The sequence below is a fragment of the Schistocerca piceifrons genome, chromosome 6 (assembly GCF_021461385.2).
Source record: "Schistocerca piceifrons isolate TAMUIC-IGC-003096 chromosome 6, iqSchPice1.1, whole genome shotgun sequence".
NCBI classification, from domain to species: Eukaryota; Metazoa; Arthropoda; class Insecta; order Orthoptera; family Acrididae; genus Schistocerca; species Schistocerca piceifrons.
The window spans coordinates 164,320,241-164,344,442 of NC_060143.1; positions in this window are offsets into that span (position 1 = coordinate 164,320,241).

Here is a 24,202-nt window from a genome sequence, read left to right on the forward strand (position 1 = left end):
CAAGTAATGAATATAGAAGTATTGGTATGAGATGAAAAGATTTTTCTCGTGTCTCTAGACTTACCAGTAGAAGAGCAGTTCGGCGATGGGGCTCAGCGCGCCACCCTTGCCAGAGATGGCACTGACCGCACTGTGCAGGGCATGAGCCAGGAACGACATCAGCGAGAGGACCCCGGGTAGAGCGTGTGCTGTTAGTATGTGGTAGCCCAGCAGGCACACGCTGCCGTGCGTCGTCCGGAGTCGCCTGATGTCATTAGCATGCTGAGAGAAGTTCGCTGGAACGTTAATATTGCGCTCTTGATTGCCTTTTGGATCGAAAGGAAGCTGCACTCTCTTCATTTTTTTATTAGCAAGAGGTAACGTACGCCCTCCACAATAACCGCTGTTTCTTGTACTACAGGATTCGATGTAGGGTTTACGTCCATCCTCTGCCGCCTTTCTGAAGTCACGTCTTGTGCTACGCACCTCGAGCTTTCTGTGTATATTTATACATGGGGAACCTACAGACTGTCGAATGGCCGCGCGGCTGTAATTAATTGAGGCATCAGATATGAATACGTTTCTTGCAGAGCTCAAACGAAGCATTTGGCATGAGTACGATTTCATGTTTTTGTTACACAGCCCTGTAATACGTTCTTGGTGAGCATTTGGTTTCTTCTGGTGTCTCCCGTCCAACAGTACACCTTGAACGTCAAGCTGACGTGTACTGTAAACTTCCCCGCGCTCAGCTTCCTTCTGGAGTTGCTTACCACATATGTTATTTACCGAAGTGTGTCGGTCATGGCCCAGGCAACATGTTTTACTGACAACGGTGTCACAGAGCGTGCCGCACATCTTGTGCGTGTGAACATCAGCAGAAACATCCGGTAGTATCATCTCCTCCCTCAGATTTACCAGCACATTATTTATACGTCGCAGTGTGTCCCTTAACAGCAGCATCAGGTTAGCGAATCTCAGCAACCCCATGAGCGACGTCAGCACAACAGGGACGAAAAGAAGAATATGGACACGCAGTTCTGTTACTTTCAATGTTGCTAGAAACCCGACAGTTGGCGTTAGCGAGGCACAGGAACTGACGAGTAACTCTCCAAGGAGAACTGCCTTGGTTCTGGCCTGAGAGCTTTGGTGGTGTTTCACTACTAACTGACTGCATTGTGCCATAACGTTTACCATGTGTTGATATATTTCCGTACTCTTGCGCATGTCCTGTATGAGAAATGTTAACGAAGTAGCGTAGGATGAGAACCGCATTACAGCGTGGTCGAAAACTCTGAGTGAGAAAACTTTCTCCGACCTGAGGAGATATTCAATGTTCATTACGAGAAATACTATCTGGAAAGCTATGAATATTGAGGGGTACACGAAGTCCAAAGGCCTCTGTCTGAAGGTCAGTGTCTTCATATTCACTCTGAAAGGCATTAGTCCGCAGAGCTTGCAGGCCACATACAGTGGCTTATATGCAGTGAGATCCGTATGAAGGGCTTCCATGCCTGAAAAAAAGAAAAGTTTATGTTACTACAAAACATAGTTAATGTGTTGGATTGAAGGCATTTTTGTCAGCATGGCGAATGACATAGTTTGGGAAACCAGATGATCTGAATTTTCTCAGACCTTTGGTTATTAAGAGCAAGACTGGAAAGATGAGCGATATAGCGCATGTGACCACGGATACGTGATGGGTACCCGATGGATGGGACACTTCACTTCTGCTGTCTTGCTGGCAGTGGATTTTTCACTTGTCGATATGTCTTGTATTACAAGTGGACGGTTGGCCATTAAAATTCCTACACCACAAACTGTAATAAATAACGAAAGTTTACTTAGTATGCGTATGCAGTATAATAGGAGGGATACATCATTAATTTTATATAATCATTCCAGTTATAAACCACAATTTGATCAAATCGTATTCTGTAAGGTTATGACCTATAACAGGAATAAAGTCATAAGAGTTATCCTGGATCACTACGTGTTTTGCTGCCACTACGTTAAGTCGCAACTCGTGATATAAGATTAAATTTGAACGTGATTTGGACGAATATAGGATTGTAGGTTTAGTGGTTAGCTGCCACCTTTGGTAGCACGAATAACTCTAACACAAACGAAACAGAGAATCACTGATTACTTCATGGGGTTAAACGACTGTGGTTTCTAAGTGCAAAACCATAAATCTGAGAACAGCTTTCTAGAATCTCAATACTGATCGGTGTGATGTATCATAATACGTGAAGGATATAGAGTTAAAGCTCAACCCAAGCGGTATTGGTTGGTCTTTCTACGCTCATTAGCTAGAAATATTGGGAATCTCTACCATCTTAGTCCCAAATGAGACAAGTATCAACTTCTCTCCTTGATCATATTTCACCATCATACGCACAGTTGCGTGCGGAATTTGCAGAGATTCCTATACCTTCTGACTTCTCTATTGCCTTATCAACGAACCTGTCCCTCATATCTCTCCTAGACCTTAACGCTCTTGTCTGAACAGCCTGGTATAAACTCCCATTTCCCATCAGAGCAAAATCCCTGCTGCCCATCCCCATCGCTCGGTCACTTTCTCGAAGTCCTTCTCAGTAGCAGGAACTTGACTCCAGGAAATCCTGAATAATGTATCAGCTTGAGAAGACAGTTAATGACATTTCTGCAGAAGCAAAAATAAGGATTAGCATAGTCCCTGTACGCACTCTGTACCCCTTGCACATACTTCTTTCCAACCAGATATTCCTCATTTCCCAGTATTCTTAGCTGATGCAGTCTCCCTAAATTTCCTTCACCAAGAACTCACCATATTCGAAAACAAATTATTTTTTGTAAACCTATAAATTATTTTTATATCTACCACTATCGTTATTATTATTATTATTATTATTACCATTAACACTAATAGTAGCAGTAGCTGCAGTACTACAAGTACTTCCAGTATTCACTTCTTTTGTTCGTAATCAGTATTATTCACTCAAAATGCCACTTCAGACATTCAGATTATTTCAGTAATATTTGTCATATTAAAATGCTTATTTCTTAGGTTCCTGTGATGTAAAAAGGTAAGGAATGTGTGAAAACCTATCTAATGTAAGAGAGGGCCTGATGGTCCCAATCAGATCAGGGTAAATACATAAATAATTAAGTAAATAAATGAAAATGAAACAAATAATCCGAATGAGCATGTAGTCGAACTAAGCGGGTATGTCATTTAATGCTGTTTCGACTGAGGATCATCCGTGGAAATTACTGTTGTGTGACGTAGTGTCAGTCTCTCTCAACCCATGAGCAGTGGGTGAGAGATCTGGGAGACATGATGACCAGGAAACTATCGAACAACTTGGATGTAGACACAGGTCAGGACAATGATTAGTGTTCTGTCCTGCATTACCCTGTCGAACGCAACTTTACGGAGACCTCAAGGATACAACACAGCCACTGTCATTAACTCGTCAGAATTGTAATGACTGCTCTTCAAATTATTGAACATACAAACCAGACATGTTCGTGTTGTGTATCCAGTGACACCCCATACAATCATACAACCACGCAGTGCGGTATCGTTACATTCGTTCTCCTCGAAACCTTCACACATGCATACATCCATCGTGATGCTGCATGCAGAAGCAGGACTCGTGTACCGGTTCCTGCGTCCGGTGTTATGTTAACTACGCCATTGTTGCCGTACCTGTCTCTCTTGCCATGTCAAGAAAAGCTGCAGCAGTGGTAGCCATGCTAACAGTATGTGGAGTTCCAGGCGTCACATTGTCCATGCTGATACTAGATTGTTGCGAAACAGCCCAGTTCCTGATCCAAGGCACAGGCGCGGATATATGATCCTGCACGGCAAAATGAACAACATTTCTGTCCTCTTGGGTGCTAATAGTGTGGGGCATTGAAGTCCTGCATGTCTTGAATATGGCCTTCCTTAACACGCACAGTTTGTAACAGGTGTAAGTGCCGATAATTTCATATGTGGCACCTTAATATGTACACATATCAGTGTGCTGGTTATGTTTTTTTCTGTGTCGAACAGTCTTCCTAGAAATACGTCACAAACTTCACGATCCGATGTTGTCTACATGGTTTACTGCACTGTCTGTCAGTATAGATTAACCATTCTGCATCCACATGTCCACGTTTCAACACTTGTTCTGCTGCACAGGGGAAAATAAGCATTAATGTCTTACTCTTGCCACTCGTACTTGGAGGTAACAGCCAACCTAAAAATATACAACTTGTAATGGCTGCAACTATTAGTCTCCATACCACATAAAAAAGTTGTAATGTTATTCAGTACACCGACCTCAGTAAACAATAGAAATATCGGCACTTATAGACGTTCTTGTTTTTTCTTTTTTTTTGATTCATTAGTTTTCAGTCTTCTGTCTAGTTTGATGCGGCCCGCCAAGAATTCCTCTCCTGTTTCAACCTGTTCATCTCAGAGTAGCACTTGCAACCTACGTCCTCAATTATTTGCTGGATGTATTCCAATCACTGTCTTCTTCTACAGTTTTTGCCCTCTACAGCTCTCTCTAGTACTATGGAAGTCATTCCCTCATGTCTGAACAGATGTCCTATCATCCTGTCCCTTCTCCTTTCCAGTGTTTTCCACATATTCCTTTCCTCTCCGATTCTGCCCAGAACCTCCTCAATCCTTACCTTAGCAGTCCACCCAATTTTCAACATTCGTCTGTTCAACCCCTAAAATGCTTCGATTCTCTTCTGTTCCGGTTTTCCCACAGTTCATTTTTCACTACCCTACAATGGTGTGCTCCAAACATACATTCTCAGAAATTTCTTCCTCAAATTAAGGTCTATGTTTGATACTAGTAGATTTCTCTTGGACAGGAATGCTCTTTTTGCCAGTGCTGGTCTGCTTTTGATGTTCTCCTTGGTCCATCCATCATTGGTTATTTGGCTGCATAGGTAGCAGAATTCCTTAACTTCATCTACTTCGTGACCATCAATCCTGATGTTAAGTTTCTCGCTGTTCTCATTTCCGTTACTTCCATTACTTTCGTCTTTCTTCGATTTACTCTCAATCCATATTCTGTACTCATTCGATTCAGCAGATCAAGCATTTCTTCTTCACTTTCACTCAGGATAGCAATGTAATCAGCGAATCGTATCATTGACATCCTTTCACCTTAAATATTAATTCCACTCCAGCACCTTTCTTTTATTTCCACCATTGCTTCTTCGATATACCCGGCCGGTGTGGCTGTGTGGTCTAGGCGCTTCAGTCTGGAACCGCGTGACCGCTCCGGTCGCAGGTCCGAATCCTGCCTCGGGCATGGATGTGTGTGATGTCCTTAGGTTAGTTAGGTTTAAGTAGTTCTAAGTTCTAGGGGACTGAGACCACAGATGTTAAGTCCCATAGTGCTCAGAGCCATTTGAACCATTTTCCAAAGGTTCAAATGGCTCTGAGCACTATGGGACTTAACATCTATGGTCATCAGTCCCCTAGAACTTAGAACTACTTAAACCTAACTAACCTAAGGACATCACACAACACCCAGCCATCACGAGGCAGAGAAAATCCCTGACCCCGCCGGGAATCGAACCCGGGAACCCGGGTGTGGGAAGCGAGAAACCATTTTTCTTCGATATACAAACTGAACAGATGGGGTGAAAGACTACATCTCTGTCTTACATCCTTTTTAATCCGAGCACTCCGTTCTTGATGGTCCACTCCTATTATTCCCTCTTGGATCTTCTACATTTTGTGTATTACCCATCTTTGCCTATAACGCACCCCTATTTTTCTCAGAATTTCGATCATCTTGCACAATTTTACATTGTCTACCCAGTATATATAGATGCATTGAAATGCTACTCATCTGCGAATCAATCCACGCAATTTACTTCATGCCAACTTGATGTTTGTTACATGCCGCCTTCATGGTGTTGGCAACAGTGTACCTTGATTGAGCGACGCACACAGCTGGAGAATCAACTACCCATGGTAACACACACACATACTGTGCATCTATACTGAACATTATGTTACTCATGGCCCATCAAGGCGAATAAATTACATGAATATCTGGTGTCTGTTCTTTCGGAAATGCGGGTGCATATTATCGTTCGGTTTGCAATGAGAATCTAAAATTAGCAAGCATGGATGACACGGACGGAGACTGTGGATAGCAGTCGTTGGGTGGGAATGTGAAATGGCTGGGGAGATAGTCCGTGCATTTGGGATAAACAGTGTGTCCGGATGGCGCAGCGGTTAGTCCAACTGCCTAGTTTCCAGGAGATCCTGGGTTCGAGTTCCGCCCTGGCGCACATTTTCACTCGTCGCAGCTGATTCCGCATAAAATGCGGATGCAGCTGAAATAATTAGTTCCTTACCTTTCCTTTGTCCCCCCCCCCCCCCCCCCCCCCCCTGCATCTTCAGTTTATACAGGGTGGCGCACGAAATGTGTTACCAATTGTTTCTTTCACAATTTACGACGCACATTAGATATCCCGCTGGGACCTCTACAGCAGTACCAGCAGAGCTTGGAAAAACAAATGAGTTACGGAATGTTGTGTAATTCACGATACTGCCGCTAGGAGACTAGTAAGCAGCAATGGCTGACAATGGTAGACTGACGACACAGCAACGATCGGCAATTGTGTTACTTTTTCATGAAACGAAAAGCCTTGTTGTGACTCAGAGGCGTTTTCGACAACAGTTTAACACACGATGGGTCCCAAGCCTGTTTGTTCGCTAGAGAACATTGAAGAGGTACGAGTTGCTGTACTGGGAAGTCCCGGGAAGTCGTGTGGAAAGGGAGCAGTACAACTGGGAATATCCAGACTTTCCGTTCAACGCATTCTTAAAAGTGACCTCCGTGTGTACCCATAGAAGATGACCTGTGCACAGACGCTCACTGAAGAACACAAGCAGCAGAGACTACTGTTTGCTCAGTGGGCGGAGGATAGGGAAGAAACTCTCAAAAACGTTTGGTTTTCAGACGAGGCTCATTTTCATTTAGACGGTGTGGTTAACAAACAAAATGTACGCTTTTGGGTCACTGAAAACCCACAAGTGCTTCATGGAGGACAACATGATGCTCCGAGGGTTACAGCATGGGCAGCAATTTCCAGTCACGGACTTATTGGACCCTTTTTCTTTGAAGAAACTGTGAACAGCGAGCGTTATTTGAGCATGCTTCGCAATAGCTTCATTCCACAGCTTCTTGCTACTGCCTTTCCCTTCAACACGCAGTGGTTCATGCAAGATGGAGCAAGGCCACATGCTGCAAACAATGTGTTGGAGTTTTTACACGAGCATTTCGACATGCGGATCGCTTCACTCAGGTTTCCAGGTCGCTTCAATGACGGACAAAAGTGGCCCCCAAATAGTCCAGACCTCAACCCATGTCACTTTTTTCTCTGGGGGCACCTAAAGGAAAAAAATTTTTCCGAAACGTCCACATGATTTAATGGAGCTCAGAAGACTTATTCTTCAAGCTTGCAGTGAAATTACGGAAGACATGTGGCTAAGGGAAATCACTAACTTCAGTGTTCGTTCGTAGGAAGTTAGGAAACGAAATGGTGGAGATATTGAGCACGTGCTGAGTTAGAACAAATATCCATGGACGGCTCTTCATTGTAGTATATGTTCCTTTCAGATTGTATTGACAATAAAGTTTATATTCAGAAACAAAATGGTAACACATTTCGTGCGCCACCCCGTGTAATATGCATCAGAGCTGCTGATTTACATCTACATAGATACTCCGCAAGAGATCGTATGATGCATGGCGGAGGCTCCCCTGTATCACTACTAGTTATTTCGTTTCCTGTTTCACTCACAAACAGAGCGAGGAAAAAAGACTATCTTTATGACTCCGTATCAGCCCTAATTTCTCGTATACTGTCTACGTCGAACTTACGCTCGGTGTATTTTGGCGGCGGTTGTATCGTTCGGCAGTCATCTTCATATGCCGATTCTCTAAATTACGCGTGGTCTCTGTTCTTTCGGACATTCCCAAAAGAACAGACACTACGCAGTCATATAGCTGTGTTTGCCCACGAGCTCCATCGGGCGGCGCTGGAATGGTCTGAGGTAGACTGTGTGGAACAAAAAAATGGTTCAAATGGCTCTGAGCACTATGGGACTTAAGTGCTGTGGTCATCAGTCCCCTAGAACTTAGAACTACTTAAACCTAACTAACCTATGGACATCCCACACATCCATGCCCGAGGCAGGATTCGAACCTGCGACCGTAGCTGTCACGCGGATCCAGCTTGTAGCGCCTAGAACCGCACGGCCACTCCGGGCGGCTGTGTGGAACAAGACTAACCCCGAACTACTCTAGTGCAATGCTCTTACGATAATACTGTGGTGGGATCTCGGAGTACACCTATAAGTAAAATGTAGCTGTAATTTAAAGAAATTTCATTTCTAATTGCGCTTTTGTACACCAGAAAAAGTCCTGCATCATCCTAGTTCCCAGAAATCCTGAAGATAGACGTTGACTGTGAATATTGTATCACAGACACAGTCCCTTTTACTGCTCAGAGATGGCACTGAACCCGCCCAAAGATGTAAACAACCATGAATGAGCAGTGCCTATTAGACGGAGAGGGTCCGACAGCCGATCATTTCCAGTCATTCCACCAGGAAGGAGCTACATGGCTCATGTTGTCTGTAGTTCAACCGTGCCTAGATGGTCAATTCCGCGGTTCGATGGCGTCTGCATTGTTACTTTGTGTCAGGAAGGGCTCTCAACAAGGGAAGTGTCCAGGCGTCTCGGAGCGAACCAAAGCGACGTTGTTCGGACCTGGAGGAGATACAGAGAGAGACAGGAACTGTCGATGACATGCCTCGCTCAGGCCGCCCAAGGGCTACTACTGCAGTGGATGACCGCTACCTACTGATTATGGCTCGGAGGTAACCTGACGAAAACGCCACCATGTTGAATAATGCTTTACGTGCAGCCACGGGACGTCGTGTTACGACGCAAACTGTGTTCAATAGTCTGCATGATACGCAACTTCACTCCCGATGTCCACGACGAGGTCCATCTTTGCAACCACGACACCATGCAGTGCGGTACAGATGGGCCAAACAACATGCCGAATGGACGGCTCAGGACTGGATTCACGTTCTCTTCAGCGATAAGTGTCGCATATGCCTTCAACCAGAAAATCGTCAGAGACGTGTTTGGAGGCAACCCGGTCAGGCTGTACGCCTTAGACACACTGTCCAGTAAGTACGCCGCTGGTGGTCATGGAAGGCGCCGTAACGGCTGTACGATACGTAAATGCCATTCTCTGACCGATAGTGCAAGCATATCGACAGCATATTGGCGAGGCATTCGTCTTCTTGGACAACAATTAGCGTTTTCATCGTGCACATCTTGTGAATGACATCCTTCAGGATAACGACATCGTTTGATTAGAGTGGCCAGTATGTTCTCCTGACATCAACCCTATGGAACATGCGTGGGGTATATTGTAAAGGGCCGTTTATGGACGATGTGACCCACCAACCACTCTGAGGGATCTACGCTGAGTCGTCGTTGAGGAGTGGGACAATCGGACGCACATATGGATAGTATGCCACAACGAATACAGTCATGCATCAATGCAAGAAGACGTGCTACTGGGTATTAGAGGTACCGGCGTGCACTGTAGTCTGAACCACGACCTCTGAAGGTCTCATTGTATGGTGGTACAACATGAAATGTGTGGTTTTCATGAGCAATAAAAAGGGCGGAAGTGATATCTGTGTTGATCTCTATTCCAATTTTCTGTACAGGTTTTGGAACTCTTGGAACCGAGGTGATGCAAAACTTGTTTTGATGCGTGTATTTAATATCGTAAACACGTTTATACATTATAGATACGGTTACAGTTTGTGCATGCTGAGAATCTGTGATCAGGACAAACGTGTTTCTAGCATTTTTTACACTTTTTTGGTTTTCTTGGCTACTTTCCTGGCACACATGTAGCACCTTGATTTGCTCATGGTTTCTGGTACTAAATGAAGCAGATCTAAAAATGCTCTGAAATCTGCGAGAGCAGGAGAGCTTCTGTAAAGTTTGGAAGGTAGGAGACGAGGTACTGGCAGAAGTAAAGCTGTGAGGACGGGCCGCGAGTCGTGTTGCAGGTGAAAGGCAAAGGTCCCGAGTTCGAGTCTCGGTCCGGCACACAGTTTTAATCTGCCAGGAAGTTTCATATCAGCGCACACTCCGATGCAGAGTGAAAATCTCATTCTGCTCTCTCCCTTATTTCGCGAGAATACAAAACGAGCTGCCTTTCTTAGTCCTCCGTCAATCCTATCTGATGCGGATCCCACAGCGCACAGCAGTACTCCATAAGAGAGCGGACAAGTGTAGTGTCAGCAATCTCTTTAGTAGACTTGTTACGTTTTGTAAGCTTCTGTCACTAAATCGTAGTCTTTGGTTTGCTTTCCCTACGTTATCAATACGAACGTTCCAATTTATGTTAATTGTAATTCTAATTCCTAGGTATTCAGCTGAGTTTACAGCCTTTATATTAGTGTGATTTATCGTGTAACTGAAATTCAGCGGATTTTTTTTTTTTTAGTGTTCATGTGGATGACTTCAAACTTCTCATAATTTAGAGTAAATTGGCACTTTTTGTACCGTAAAAATGTCTTGTTTAAATCATTTTGCAAGTCCTTTCTATCATCAAATTACTTTACATGACAGCATCATCTGAAAACAGTCTAGACGACTGCTCAGATTGTCTCTGAATCGGTTACGTAGATCAGGAGCAGCATTCCTTGGGGAATGTTGGATTTTACTTCTGTTTTACTCGATGACTTTCCTTCAATTACTACGAGTTGTGACCTTTCTGATAGGAAATCACGAATCCACTCACGCAATTGAGACGATAATCCATAGACACGCAGATTAATTAGCAGTCGCTTGCGAGGAAAAGTGTCAAGAGCCTTCTCGAAATCGAAAAATACGGAATCAATTTGACGTCCCCTGTCGACAGCATTCATTTCTTCTTGAGAATAAAGAGCTAGTAGTGTTTCACAACAACAATATTTTGTGAATACGTGTTGGCGGTTTGTCAATAAAGCATATTCTTCGAGGTGATTAATAATGTTCGAGCATTGTCTATGTTCCAAATTCATACTCCAAATCGACGTTAGTGATATGAGTCTGCAATTCAGCGGATTGCTCCTATTTCCATTCCTGGGTTTTGGCGTGACTTATGCAACTTTCCAGTCTCTGGGTATGAATCTTTCTAGGACCGAGCGTTTGTATATGATTGCTATGTATGGTGCTATTGTATCAGCATACTGTGAAAGGAACCTGGCTTTTATACAGACCGGAAGCCTTGTATTTTTAAGTCTTTTAAGCTTCTTCGCAACACCGAGGATATCTACTTCTGACAAGGAGCCCCTTGAGTGCGAGAACGCAAATTCAAGCTGTAATATGGCTCATTTGAATGTATTGTGTTAAAAATTATGACAGGAAACATATTAGCTACTAATGTCTCACCATGTGCATCAAGACGGCGACAGAAATTGAGTGCAGAGGTCAACCTTCTATGCAATGTATGTATTACACTTCACGAAATGGACATCGTCGACATTCAAGAAATGCTCAAAATAAACTATTAACTTGCATCATGAACACCGATTGGAAAATGGCGCGCTACAGTGATCACAAAGATTCACACCATCAATATCGAACGTGAACTCCTTGGAAGTTACAAGCCGTGCAACAAGTTCAGAACTAAGTATCTCCTCTTAAACAGTGCCTATAAAATCCTATTGGTATAACGGGGTGATCAGAACTGACGGAATGTGATGGCATGCAACCGAATACGAAACAATCTGCCGTGGGGCTTATCGTGAAATTGGCTATCCTTTAAGGTATAACTGCAGATATTGCAATATGTTTTGTAGACACGAAGACACAAACATTCAGAGGTTGAATTTATAAACGGTGGTTCCGTGTGGTATGAACTGCAGTGTCACACACTTTTCAGGAGGGGTTGGGTTGTTTGGGTGAAGAGACCAAACTGTGAGGTCATCGGTCTCATCGGATTAGGGAAGAACGGGGAAGGAAGTCGGCCGTACCCTTTCAAAGGAACCATCCCGGCATTTGCCTGGAGTGATTTAGGGAAATCAAGGGAAACCTAAATCAGGATGGCCGGGCGCGGGATTGAACCGTCGTCCTCCCGATGCGAGTCCAGTGTGGTAACCACTGCGCCACCTCGCTCGGTTTTCAGGAGGTTCCAAATGGTTCAAATGGCTCTGAGCACTATGGGACTTAACTTCTGAGGATATCAGTCCCATAGAACTTAGAGCTACTTAAACCTAACTAACCTATGGACATCACACACATCCATGCCCGAGGCAGGATTCGGACCTGCGATCGTAGCGGTCGCGCGGTTTCAGACTGTAGCGCCTAGAACCGCTCAGCCACACGGGCCGGCTATTCAGCTCTAAAGGATTATGATTTTCATTCGCAGACCAGGAATTAAGCAAAAGCCACATATTTTGACCATCCATTGGCCAGAAACAGTACCATACCATAGCTGTAATTCTCTTATGCCCATTTTCCAACTCTTGCTGGCTGTGACGCAAATATTCCCTGCTGCCTTTGCAAGATGACGCACTTATAAAGAATCGTAAGGGGCAGAGCACCTCCAATTTCTCGCAGCAAAATAAACAACTTTGCAGCCAATTCACCTTTCAGACTAACAATCGGCATAATTGTATACGAACGCGGTAGGGCACTGATGTCAGTTGATCCTGAGACAACTCTCTTGGTACCTCTAACTTCTTGCGTTCCTTTCACATGGATCTCCTCTTCAAATCCTGATTGGCCGCAGTTGAAAAAATTACTATGGTATAAGTTAGTTTACCTCATCTACAAATTTTCGGGCTGATTCCCCAGTCTGCTGTGCATCATCAAGTTGACGCTTTGTTTGAAATTTAATTGTCTTGCGTCTCCCTATGCTGTAGCACTGTTTGAAGATATGCAACAATCCACTACTTTTCTTGAAAGGACTGTAATCTATGTTGTTGATGTGACTAACATAGTATGTCACTATACCGAATATTCTGTAAATTGGATCTAGTATCCCTGAAACGCGGAAACACCAGTTGTTGTAATAAATTCTCCTTGTCCTCCCTAGAATATCCATAGATTTTCTTGTGCACTACATGGTCATACTGCTGCGGACCTATTCTATATCTATTCATAATTGGATTTCTGCTATGCTGCGGATGATCTTCTGTGTACATAATTATGTTTAGTACGCGCCCCTTGGACAACGATTTCCCGTTACAAAGTTTCACTAGAGACGGGATTTGTGGTTCCCTGTCCGACGTATGATGAACTACATACCTCAACAACTGTTTCAATGTCACTTTCACTTCTTAAGCACGTATCACTGTACTCCTCGTGTACACTGTCCGCACAGTCGAGCGTATACGACACCACACATTCCACCGACTAATGTTGCAGAAAATCCAAAACGCTAACATTTCATCTGCCACTTTCCTCACCATGCGAAATTCAATGATTTCCTTTCTGACGAAATGACAGCTTCGGCAAGTGTCGTAGATATAATGCTATGTATGCTTTGTGTCTGGTTGGCGTTACTCTGCTTTGTATCAACACCACTAGTACTATAACACTGTTTTGAGTTAGTCGTCGACTAAGCAGTTCAATTACGCTTCGTAGTCCCATGCTGTGCTCGACACTGGATACCTCCAGACCCACCCTCAGATGCCAATATTGTGGTTACATGGTAGGAAATATGTGGGGCGTCGAATACCCTAAACATCGCTGGCCCTTTGGGAAGTTGTGCTCAAGAGGTCCCCTGTAAGTTACACGAGTTGGCAGTTGTTCTTCATTTGAATTCTGAAATGCCGAGGGCACAAGCGCCATCTGTTCTTCCAGTCACATGATGTGTATCATATTTATATCGTCTGCAGTTCTGCAGGACCCCACAAGAGTAGTTAAGGGTTAAATGGCGCCCAGAGGAAACTTCGACGCTCACCCCTCCCGACATATCCTCCTTTTGCTGTGTACTAATCATTGTCACTTAGATTGTTTACTAGTTTCTTGAAATCAACACGAGTTCACAGAAAAATAAAAGGTGAAAATCGCGGTAACCCTTTCTGTGTGATACAGCTGAATGCACATTAGGACATACAGTCCCAAGTCGCAGACTTTGCAACAATATCGCAATTCGTTTTTCGTTGTTTCATTGCCGATCAATGCAAAATCATAACATGAAAACAACAAACATAAAGTGTATTATTTACAGTCCAATCCGAATCTCCTCAGTATTTTCTTTCATGTTCTCTGGCCTCTTTCCATCTCAGTGACCTCCAGTGCGTTTCCTTCTACTTCTTATTAATTCTTCTCTCTCCTGCTCCACCCTGTCTCTTGTTGGTTTCGAACTTGCTTATATTTTTCGCCCGTCGCGAAACTACAGGGTGAAAAGTGTTTAAGCCGACAAACTCTGGGAGGTTGTAGGGGACATCAAAACAAATATTTTTCCCTAATGTCATTTTTTCCTATGAGGATTATTGAAACCGGTGGAGGCCATATTACTCTCTTCGGTCGTTACAGGCCATATTACGATCTTCAGTTGTTAGAGGGCGTATTACACTCTTCAGTTGTAGGCAACTGCTGTCTACCAGTGTAGCAGCCCATTGTCTCTGTTTACTAATGGAACGATACACCTGGAGTGAGTACACTAATATGGTTGGTGCGTACTACGTAGCGCACCACAACGGACGAGTTGCACAGCGGGTTTATCAATAACAATATCCTATCACCGTATCCCGCATCATACGACCTTTGCTACTGTGTACCAACGACTGCATGAGACTGGGTCATTTAGCAGATTACCTGGTCAGCGACGCCGTAGCACGATAAGAACGCTGCAATTTGAGGAAACTGTCTTGCAGCATGTGGAGCGGGATCTTTCAATCAGCAGTCGTGCAATTGCACGTAACATGGAGACGAATCAGACGAATGTAAGAACAGTTCTTCGAGAGCAATTGCTACGTCCATTTCACATAGAGCGTGTCCACAACCTGGAGCCAGTTGATTGTCCACCCAGAACACAGTTTTTGCAGTGGTACCTGGAACAGTGTGAAATGCATCCTACATTTCCAGCTGTGTTGTTTACCGAAGAAGCAACGTTAGGGCGTGATGGAGTCTTCAACATGCACAATTCGCATGTATGGAGTGAGGATAACTCATACGTCACAGTTACTAGCGCTCATCAAGCGCGGTTCTTCGTTAATGTGTGAGTGAGTGTTGTTGGGGACTTTTTAATTGGGCCGTATCTGCTACCTAGGCCATTAAATGGCAGGCACTATTACAATTTTCTCGCCAGAGGATTGCTAGAATTGCCGGAAAACGTCCCGCTCCCTACAAGACAACGCATGTGGTTCCAACATGACGGGGCGCCGGCACATTTCAGTCGTCGTGTGCCACGATTCCTGGACCGACGGTTCCCAGAAACATGGATTGGCAGAGTTGGTCCTGTACCATGGCCTGCTCGATCCCTAGATATGTCCCCTCTGGACTTTTTTGTGTGGGGAGAGATGTACAACCTTTTTTACGCAACTCCTGTTGCATCAGAAGAGGATCTGGTTGCCCGGATAGTAGCAGCAGCAGGAACAATTCAGGATACTCCTGAGGTTTTCACCCGTGTCAGACTTTGTTTACGTGTCAATGAAGGCATTTTTGAAAATCTACTGTAATTGAAATTGGGTTGTGTTAATGTGTTGTCTCTTGGTCATAAAAAAATGGAAAAGTGTTTGTTGGTTTAATTAATTTGCCACCAGAGAAATCTTCCTCTACCAGTTTAAATACTCCTCACAGGAAAAAATGACATTAGGGAAAATATTTGTTTTGATGTTCCCAACAACCTTCCAGAGTTTGTCGGTTTAAATACATTTCACTCTATATATCCCCGTGGAAATGGCACGTGCCCCGACTGCCATACGATAGTTATGCAGCTGCATGTCGGTGTCCCTTTCCGCTATAGGGCACACGTTTACCACCTCACCCGTGCACCTGAGTCTGCTACTCGTCATGGTATCCTTGGAGTAATACGGGTGCAAGAGCACCGCCACTGCACCTTTCATGCCCGAAAGGAGGTCGCTTCTGTTGATAATTTAATAGTGCTTGTTGGTGTACGCCGATGGTGGGGTAAGGAATCGTGAAAAATATTACACTATGCTTTTGAAGATATCACGGTTCTAGCAGCTGCTGAATATATTCTCATAGAGGTGATGTTTACGTGGGATGAAATGGGCGTTCAACGCCGTTCAACCAGAATGACTGAAACTCCCATCGTCGAAAGATACAGTGCCTACTGTCTGGTTGCGTTCATCCGCTCGACTCCCAAGCATGCTGTACCTTAAACTAGACGTTGAAAAAGCTCATCACTCCAGAATTGTGTCAGAGTGGGCTGGGGAACAGTCCGCAGACATTAGAGTGTCCGTGTAGCCACCACAAGATACCTGATCTCAGTGCTACTGAGCACAAAAGGGACATTCAGGAGTAAGGTACGGTCAGCCTCCAAGAAGCACCATGAGCTACGGGCGATAGTTGAACACTTGAGGATTATTAGAACTGTTTGCCGAAGCTGCTACGATATGTCGCCACCGTCGTCAGGGTGAAATAGATGTTTAACGCTGCTAGACAGTTGCCCCTAGTACAGTTACTCATGGTTCGAGCTACCTCCGCGGTCGGTTATAAATCTGCCCCATCTCTTTACTCACAGGCTGTCCTGATGTCACCGTAGAGTTGCTCTGGTGAGTACAGCGCACAGGGAGTTCCTAGTTTGATAAGGACTTACTTGTACTAAACTTTGATCCGGCGTCGGTCGGGTTGTTGTTGTTGTGGTCTTCAGTCCTGAGACTGGTTTGATGCAGCTCTCCATGCTACTCTATCCTGTGCAAGCTTTTTCATCTCCCAGTACCTACTGCAACTTACATCCTTCTGAATCTGCTTAGTGTATTCACCTCTTGGTCTCCCTCTACGATTTTTACCCTCCACGCTGCCCTCCAATACTAAATTGGTGATCCCTTGATACCTCAGAACATGTCCTACCAACCGATCCCTTCTTCTGGTCAAGTTGTGCCACAAACTTCTCTTCTCCCCAATCCTATTCAATACTTCCTCATTAGTTATGTGATCTACCCATCTAATCTTCAGCATTCTTCTGTAGCACCACATTTCGAAAGCTTCTATTCTCTTCTTGTCCAAACTATTTATTGTCCATGTTTCACTTCCATACATGGGTGCACTCCATACAAATACTTTCAGAAATGACTTCCTGACACTTAAATCAATACTGGATGTTAACAAATTTCTCTTCTTCAGAAACGCTTTCCTTGCCATTGCCAGTCTACATTTTATATCCTCTCTACTTCGACCATCATCAGTTATTTTGCTTCCCAAATAGCAAAACTCCTTTACTACTTTAAGTGCCTCATTTCCTAATCTAATTCCCTCAGCATCACCTGACTTAATTCGACTACATTCCATTATCCTTGTTTTGCTTTTGTTGATGTTCATCTTATATCCTCCTTTCAAGACACTGTCCATTCCATTCAACTGCTCTTCCAAGTCCTTTGCTGTCTCTGACAGAATTACAATGTCATCGGCGAACCTCAAAGTTTTTATTTCTTCTCCATGAATTTTAATACCTACTCCGAATTTTTCTTTTGTTTCCTTTACTGCTTGCTCAATATACAGATTGAACAACATCGGGGAGAGGCTACAACCCTGTCTTACTCCCTTCCCAACCACTGCTTCCCTTTCACGTCCCTCGACTCTTATAACTGCCATCTGGTTTCTGTACAAATTGTAAATAGCCTTTCGCTCCCTGTATTTTACCCCTGCCACCTTTAGAATTTGAAAGAGAGTATTCCAGTCAACATTGTCAAAAGCTTTCTCTAAGTCTACAAATGCTAGAAACGTAGGTTTGCCTTTCCTTAATCTTTCTTCTAAGATAAGTCGTAAGGTCAGTATTGCCTCACGTGTTCCAGTGTTTCTACGGAATCCAAACTGATCTTCCCCGAGGTTGGCTTCTACTAGTTTTTCCGTTCGTCTGTAAAGAATTCGTGTTAGTATTTTGCAGCTGTGACTTATTAAGCTGATAGTTCGGTAATTTTCACATCTGTCAACACCTGCTTTCTTTGGGATTGGAATTATTATATTCTTCTTGAAGTCTGAGGGTATTTCGCCTGTTTCATACATCTTGCTCACCAGATGGTAGAGTTTTGTCAGGACTGGCTCTCCCACGGCCGTCAGTAGTTCCAATGGAATATTGTCTACTCCAGGGGCCTTGTTTCGACTCAGGTCTTTCAGTGCTCTGTCAAACTCTTCACGCAGTATCATATCTCCCATTTCATCTTCATCTACATCCTCTTCCATTTCCATAATATTGTCCTCAAGTACATCGCCCTTGTATAGACCCTCTATATACTCCTTCCACCTTTCTGCTTTCCCTTCTTTGCTTAGAACTGGGTTTCCATCTGAGCTCTTGATATTCATACAAGTCGTTCTCTTATCTCCAAAGGTCTCTTTAATTTTCCTGTAGGCGGTATCTATCTTACCCCTAGTGAGATAGGCCTCTACATCCTTACATTTGTCTTCTAGCCATCCCTGCTTAGCCATTTTGCACTTCCTGTCGATCTCATTTTTGAGACGTTTGTATTCCTTTTTGCCTGCTTCATTTACTGCATTTTTATATTTTCTCCTTTCATCAATTAAATTCAATATTTCTTCTGTTACCCAAGGATTTCTACTAGCCCTCGTCTTTTTACCTAATTGATCCTCTGCTGCCTTCACTACTTCATCCCTCAAAGCTACCCATTCTTCTTCTACTGTATTTCTTTCCCCCATTCCTGTCAATTGTTCCCTTATGCTCTCCCTGAATCTCTGTACAACCTCTGGTTCTTTTAGTTTATCCAGGTCCCATCTCCTTAAATTCCCACCTTTTTGCAGTTTCTTCAGTTTTAATCTACAGGTCATAACCAATAGATTGTGGTCAGAGTCCACATCTGCCCCTGGAAATGTCTTACAATTTAAAACCTGGTTCCTAAATCTCTGTCTTACCATTATATAATCTATCTGATACCTTTTAGTATCTCCAGGGTTCTTCGATGTATACAACCTTCTTTCATGATTCTTAAACCAAGTGTTAGTTATGATTATGTTGTGCTCTGTGCAAAATTCTACAAGGCGGCTTCCTCTTTCATTTCTGTCCCCCAATCCATATTCACCTACTATGTTTCCTACTCTCCCTTTTCCTACACTCGAATTCCAGTCACCCATGACTATTAAATTTTCGTCTCCCTTCACAATCTGAATAATTTCTTTTATTTCATCATACATTTCTTCAATTTCTTCGTCATCTGCAGAGCTAGTTGGCATATAAACTTGTACTACTGTAGTAGGTGTGGGCGTCGTACCTATCTTGGCCACAATAATGCGTTCACTATGCTGTTTGTAGTAGCTTACCCGCATTCCTATTTTCCTATTCATTATTAAACCTACTCCTGCATTACCCCTATTTGATTTTGTGTTTATAACCCTGTAGTCACCTGACCAGAAGTCTTGTTCCTCCTGCCACCGAACTTCACTAATTCCCACTATATCTAACTTCAACCTATCCATTTCCCTTTTTAAATTTTCTAACCTACCTGCTCGATTAAGGGATCTGACATTCCACGCTCCGATCCGTAGAACGCCAGTTTTCTTTCTCCTGATAACGACATCCTCTTGAGTAGTCCCCGCCCGGAGATCCGAATGGGGGACTATTTTACCTCCAGAATATTTTACCCAAGAGGACGCCATCATCATGTAATCATACAGTAAAGCTGCATGCCCTCGGGAAAAATTACGGCTGTAGTTTCCCCTTGCTTTCAGCCGTTCGCAGTACCAGCACAGCAAGGCCGTTTTGGTTATTGTTACAAGGCCAGATCAGTCAATCATCCAGACTGTTGCCCTTGCAACTACTGAAAAGGCTGCTGCCCCTCTTCAGGAACCACACGTTTGTCTGGCCTCTCAACAGATACCCCTCCGTTGTGGTTGCACCTACGGTACGGCTATCTGTATCGCTGAGACACGCAAGCCTCCCCACCAACGGTAAGGTCCATGGTTCATGAGGGGAGGGTCGGTCGGGTATCCAATAAGCACTACAGCTCCAAGGGGCAATCAGAGTGAAATACGTCGGTCGGGTATCGGGTACGTATTTCACTCTGATTGCCCCTTGGAGCTGTAGCGCTTATTGGATACAGTTAAAGATCTTTTGCGTGTCGCTGATTATTCGACTGGTGGCTTACGATGTAGTCGTCTTGATTAATAAGGAGGGATGCCATTAAATAATATTAAATTTGAGGCAGCCAAATGTGCTGTCCTCCTGAACTGAAAAATGTGTACAAAACTGTTAGTCCTAGGCCTACACTGATTGTCACCGAGCTACACGTATGATACAAAATTCGCTCGTGTCGCGACATAGTTCTATAGTCCCTACTCTCTAACTCAAGTACTGAAGAAACTTGTGGCACACAAAATCGAAGTATTATCACAAGCTCGTCGTAAGTGACACGTAATGTACAACAGACCAAACGCGAGTACTGACTGACTTCTTTACACGCAAAATTTCGGTGTTTGATATCGGCAGCCTTTCTGCCATTTTTGTCAGATTCAAATCCGATGGCATGCAGGCAATTGTTTTACAAAACTTTTATGTTTTATGATAGTTAATACAGGAAATGAGTAAGAGATTTATTCCTAGGTCCGTAAACGTGACCATTGCTTATTTTGAATAATACTTATTACTAGTATTACCCATATTTGCTCTTAAGACAGTGAGTGTCTGAACCTGAGTGTTGCATGATTATTCAGTTTTTTGTAGTTTTAGTGTTTCCCTCTCTTCTTTGTCAGTCCATATTTTTCCCTGTTTTCTTCCTTTCTTTTACTTCAAATTTCGTCTTCATAATTTTGTTTCTGATTTTGTCTCTTTCATTTATCATTTCCAACTGATTCCTGCTGGATTTAGGTCTTCTTCTATTTCTTGAAGCCAATTGTTTCTTTTTTCTTCTTTTTAATTGGGCTCTTTACTACATCAAAAGCTCTGTTTGTGAGTCTGTACCGCGCGAACGCTACGGTCGCAGGTTCGAATCCTGCCTCGGGCATGGATGTTTGTGATGTCCTTAGGTTAGTTAGGTTTAAGTAGTTCTAAGTTCTAGGGGACTGATGACCTCAGATGTTAAGTCCCATAGTGCACAGAGCCATTTGAACCATTTTGTGAGTCTGTTTTGTTGTTCATTCTCTGTATGTGTCCACAGAATGTTAGCCGGCGTTTTCTGATAATGCCTGTGAGTCTGTCTGTGTCTTCGTATAATTCTTTGGTTGGTTCCTTCATCTATATACCATTCCTGTGTATTGCTCCAGCTGAATAATGTTTAATATTAAAATATTCCATTCTGGCGCTCAAACAGCAGGTGGATTCTGGCGACCCTTTACTGGCCGCAACGGCCCTTCCTCTTCTATGCTCCGCAAACCAAATCCCAGATGCAGGAGGTGACCCCTGTGGGAGACTGCTTGTCGGAACGGTATGTTGCTGCCTCTAAATTACAGACCTTTACACGCCCATTCCACTAGCATTTTATAACCCACACCCAATTCCGTCACAAATTGTGTAATTTTAATATAGGCTTATTCGTAAGTACCTTCGGTGTTTCGGAAGACGAAAATGATATTAGTGAATAAAGCACCTCTACAACTTTCAATTAGTAATAAGCGCTGTGGCACAGTTCCAGTGTGTACCCGTGTGGGGCAATCGTGTCAGAAAATAGAGTATAACGGTGTGATGAGTGCGCTTTTTGTCCTTGTCCTTGGAGTCAATTGTAACGGTTCAGCAATGGTTTAGTACCAAATATCAGACAAAGCAATCCATGGTGTCTATTTGGTTTGGAGAAAACAGCCCGTCCTATGTGGTGTGAAGAAAACGGCCCGTCAATGACCGTCAGCAAAGAACGCGGATCGCGTTCGTCAGGAGCCCTAATAAATCGTCGACACCTTCGAGCAGAGAACTGCACATACCGTAGTCATCTGTCTAGCGCATTCTACGTATACATCTGCGCCTACAACCATACCGGCTTCAGTTGTGACATGCGCTGACTAATCGGGACAATGAACTGCGTTCCCACTTCTGCAGTGACTAGCAGCAGCTCCTGAAAGAACATGGTTTTATAGAAGTAGGTTTTCAATGACGAATGCATGTTTCATGGATCTGGAAAGATGAATCGTCATAACGCGTTTGTTTGTGGCAAAGAAAACCCATACGAGATTGTGGAACACATTCGTATTTCACCTGAGGTTAACGTCTTTTGCGCAGTGTCCTCTTCAAAAGCCTGAGTACCACTTTTCATCGGGGAGGAAACTGTGACTAGTTTCCTGTTCCTGGACACGATGCAGCAGTGTCTTATGCCACAATTACAGCAAGACAGTGGACATTTAATTCTGCAACAAGGGGGCGCGCCATTCACACTTTCTTTGGGCCATTCGTGATGGATATCTGCCTCAGCGTTGGATATGACGTGCTTCCCATTATGATGAGTCCCCTTCTTCAGTGGCCCCTACGGTCACTTGATTTCTTCTGATGGGATTATGTCAAAGAGAGTGTGTTCCTGTCTCGACTGCCCATTAATTTGGAAGAGTTGCAAGGAAGGGTATGGCTCTGATTTGACGATCGTGCTGACGTTTGCCGTGTCACAAACGGTGCTCATACTGAGCACCTGTAAACTAAGTTAAAAGTTTTGAGAGATGCTCTGTTCACTGGTAATTATCTATTTTCTGTCCGCCCCCGGTAGCTGAGTGGACAGTCTGCCTTCGGCAGGGCAACAGAGCGGACGCGTACGTGTTGACTTCGTGCGGCGCGCGAGCTCGTCTTGTTTACTTTCTGACGGCGTTTGCTTAAGTGCCGGCTTACCTTGTACGATCCATGGCGAACCGTTACCGTAAATCAACACTCCGATTTACTTTCTGCAACGATTATGCCAGACCCAAAGCACTCGAGGTGGAGCGTTTTCTGCGAGAGGAAGTGAAGATCCCGGCGACCGATATTATCGGCATACATTTGTCCATCGTGAGCAGCACGGTCTATGTGAAAATCATTAACGACGCGGCGTGCGAACGCATACTACGTGAGACCAAACAGGGGTTACGCTTCTGTCACGCTGATGGCAATGTGGGGGAGGTAACCGTCGACCACGCAGGCTTAGGTATGCGAACGATACGCATTTTCGAATTGCCATTCGAACTTCCAGCTGAGGAAGTCGTCGCGGCACTACGCCCATACGGCACAGTCCACGGCCACACTGCGGAGAAGTGGACACAGTTTCGGACGTATCCTGTCCTCAACGGGGTCCGACAGGTCACCATAGATCTCCGAAACCACGTACCGTCCTACTTACAGATCGGCGGATGCCGTGCCATAATTATATACGACGGCCAGCCTCGGACCTGTTCCGGGTGCGGCAAAGAAGGCCACCTTAGATCCGAATGCCTACAACGGCGTATTACGCAACTTCCAGCTGCCGCAGAACCACCCACGTCACAACCTACAGTGCTACCGGTGACCTATGCCGCTGCTCTGGCTTCTCCTACCACTCTGCAACGTCGCCCGGTCACCACAAACGACGCTACCAACGAGCCCGACCAGACACCGACGGAGAGCGCCTCGGACGACCCGCCGCCTCGGCCGGCCATCGACGCCGTTCCGAAGATGCCGGCGCAACCAGACGCTGACCCTGATCTCGGAACCACGATGGAGATCGACTCGCTCATCGTTCCTACAGCGGCCTTTCTGCCAGAACGACGCGACTCCCTTCCGTCGTCGGACACGGAGGGTCGCACAAGGAAACAACGTTCCCCGAAACGTCGCAAGCGAAGACGTCGCACCGTTTCCGGCCAAGAGGAGACGTTACAAGTCGAGGAGGACGTAACCGTCGACCAGCACGCGGCCTCAGAACCCGCTACTGCTGACGATGACGTAATGAGCGCGGAGACATCTATCGGTGTGCCTGCGCCCCGTGCTGACGCTGAACTAAATCAAGAACGCATCACAGGTGACACTACACCACGCACAATTACAACATCTTCTGCAGACAAAATGGACGATACACCAGTTTCCGCTTCCACGGCGTGGCACGAGGAGGAGGTCACGGAGCAGGAGC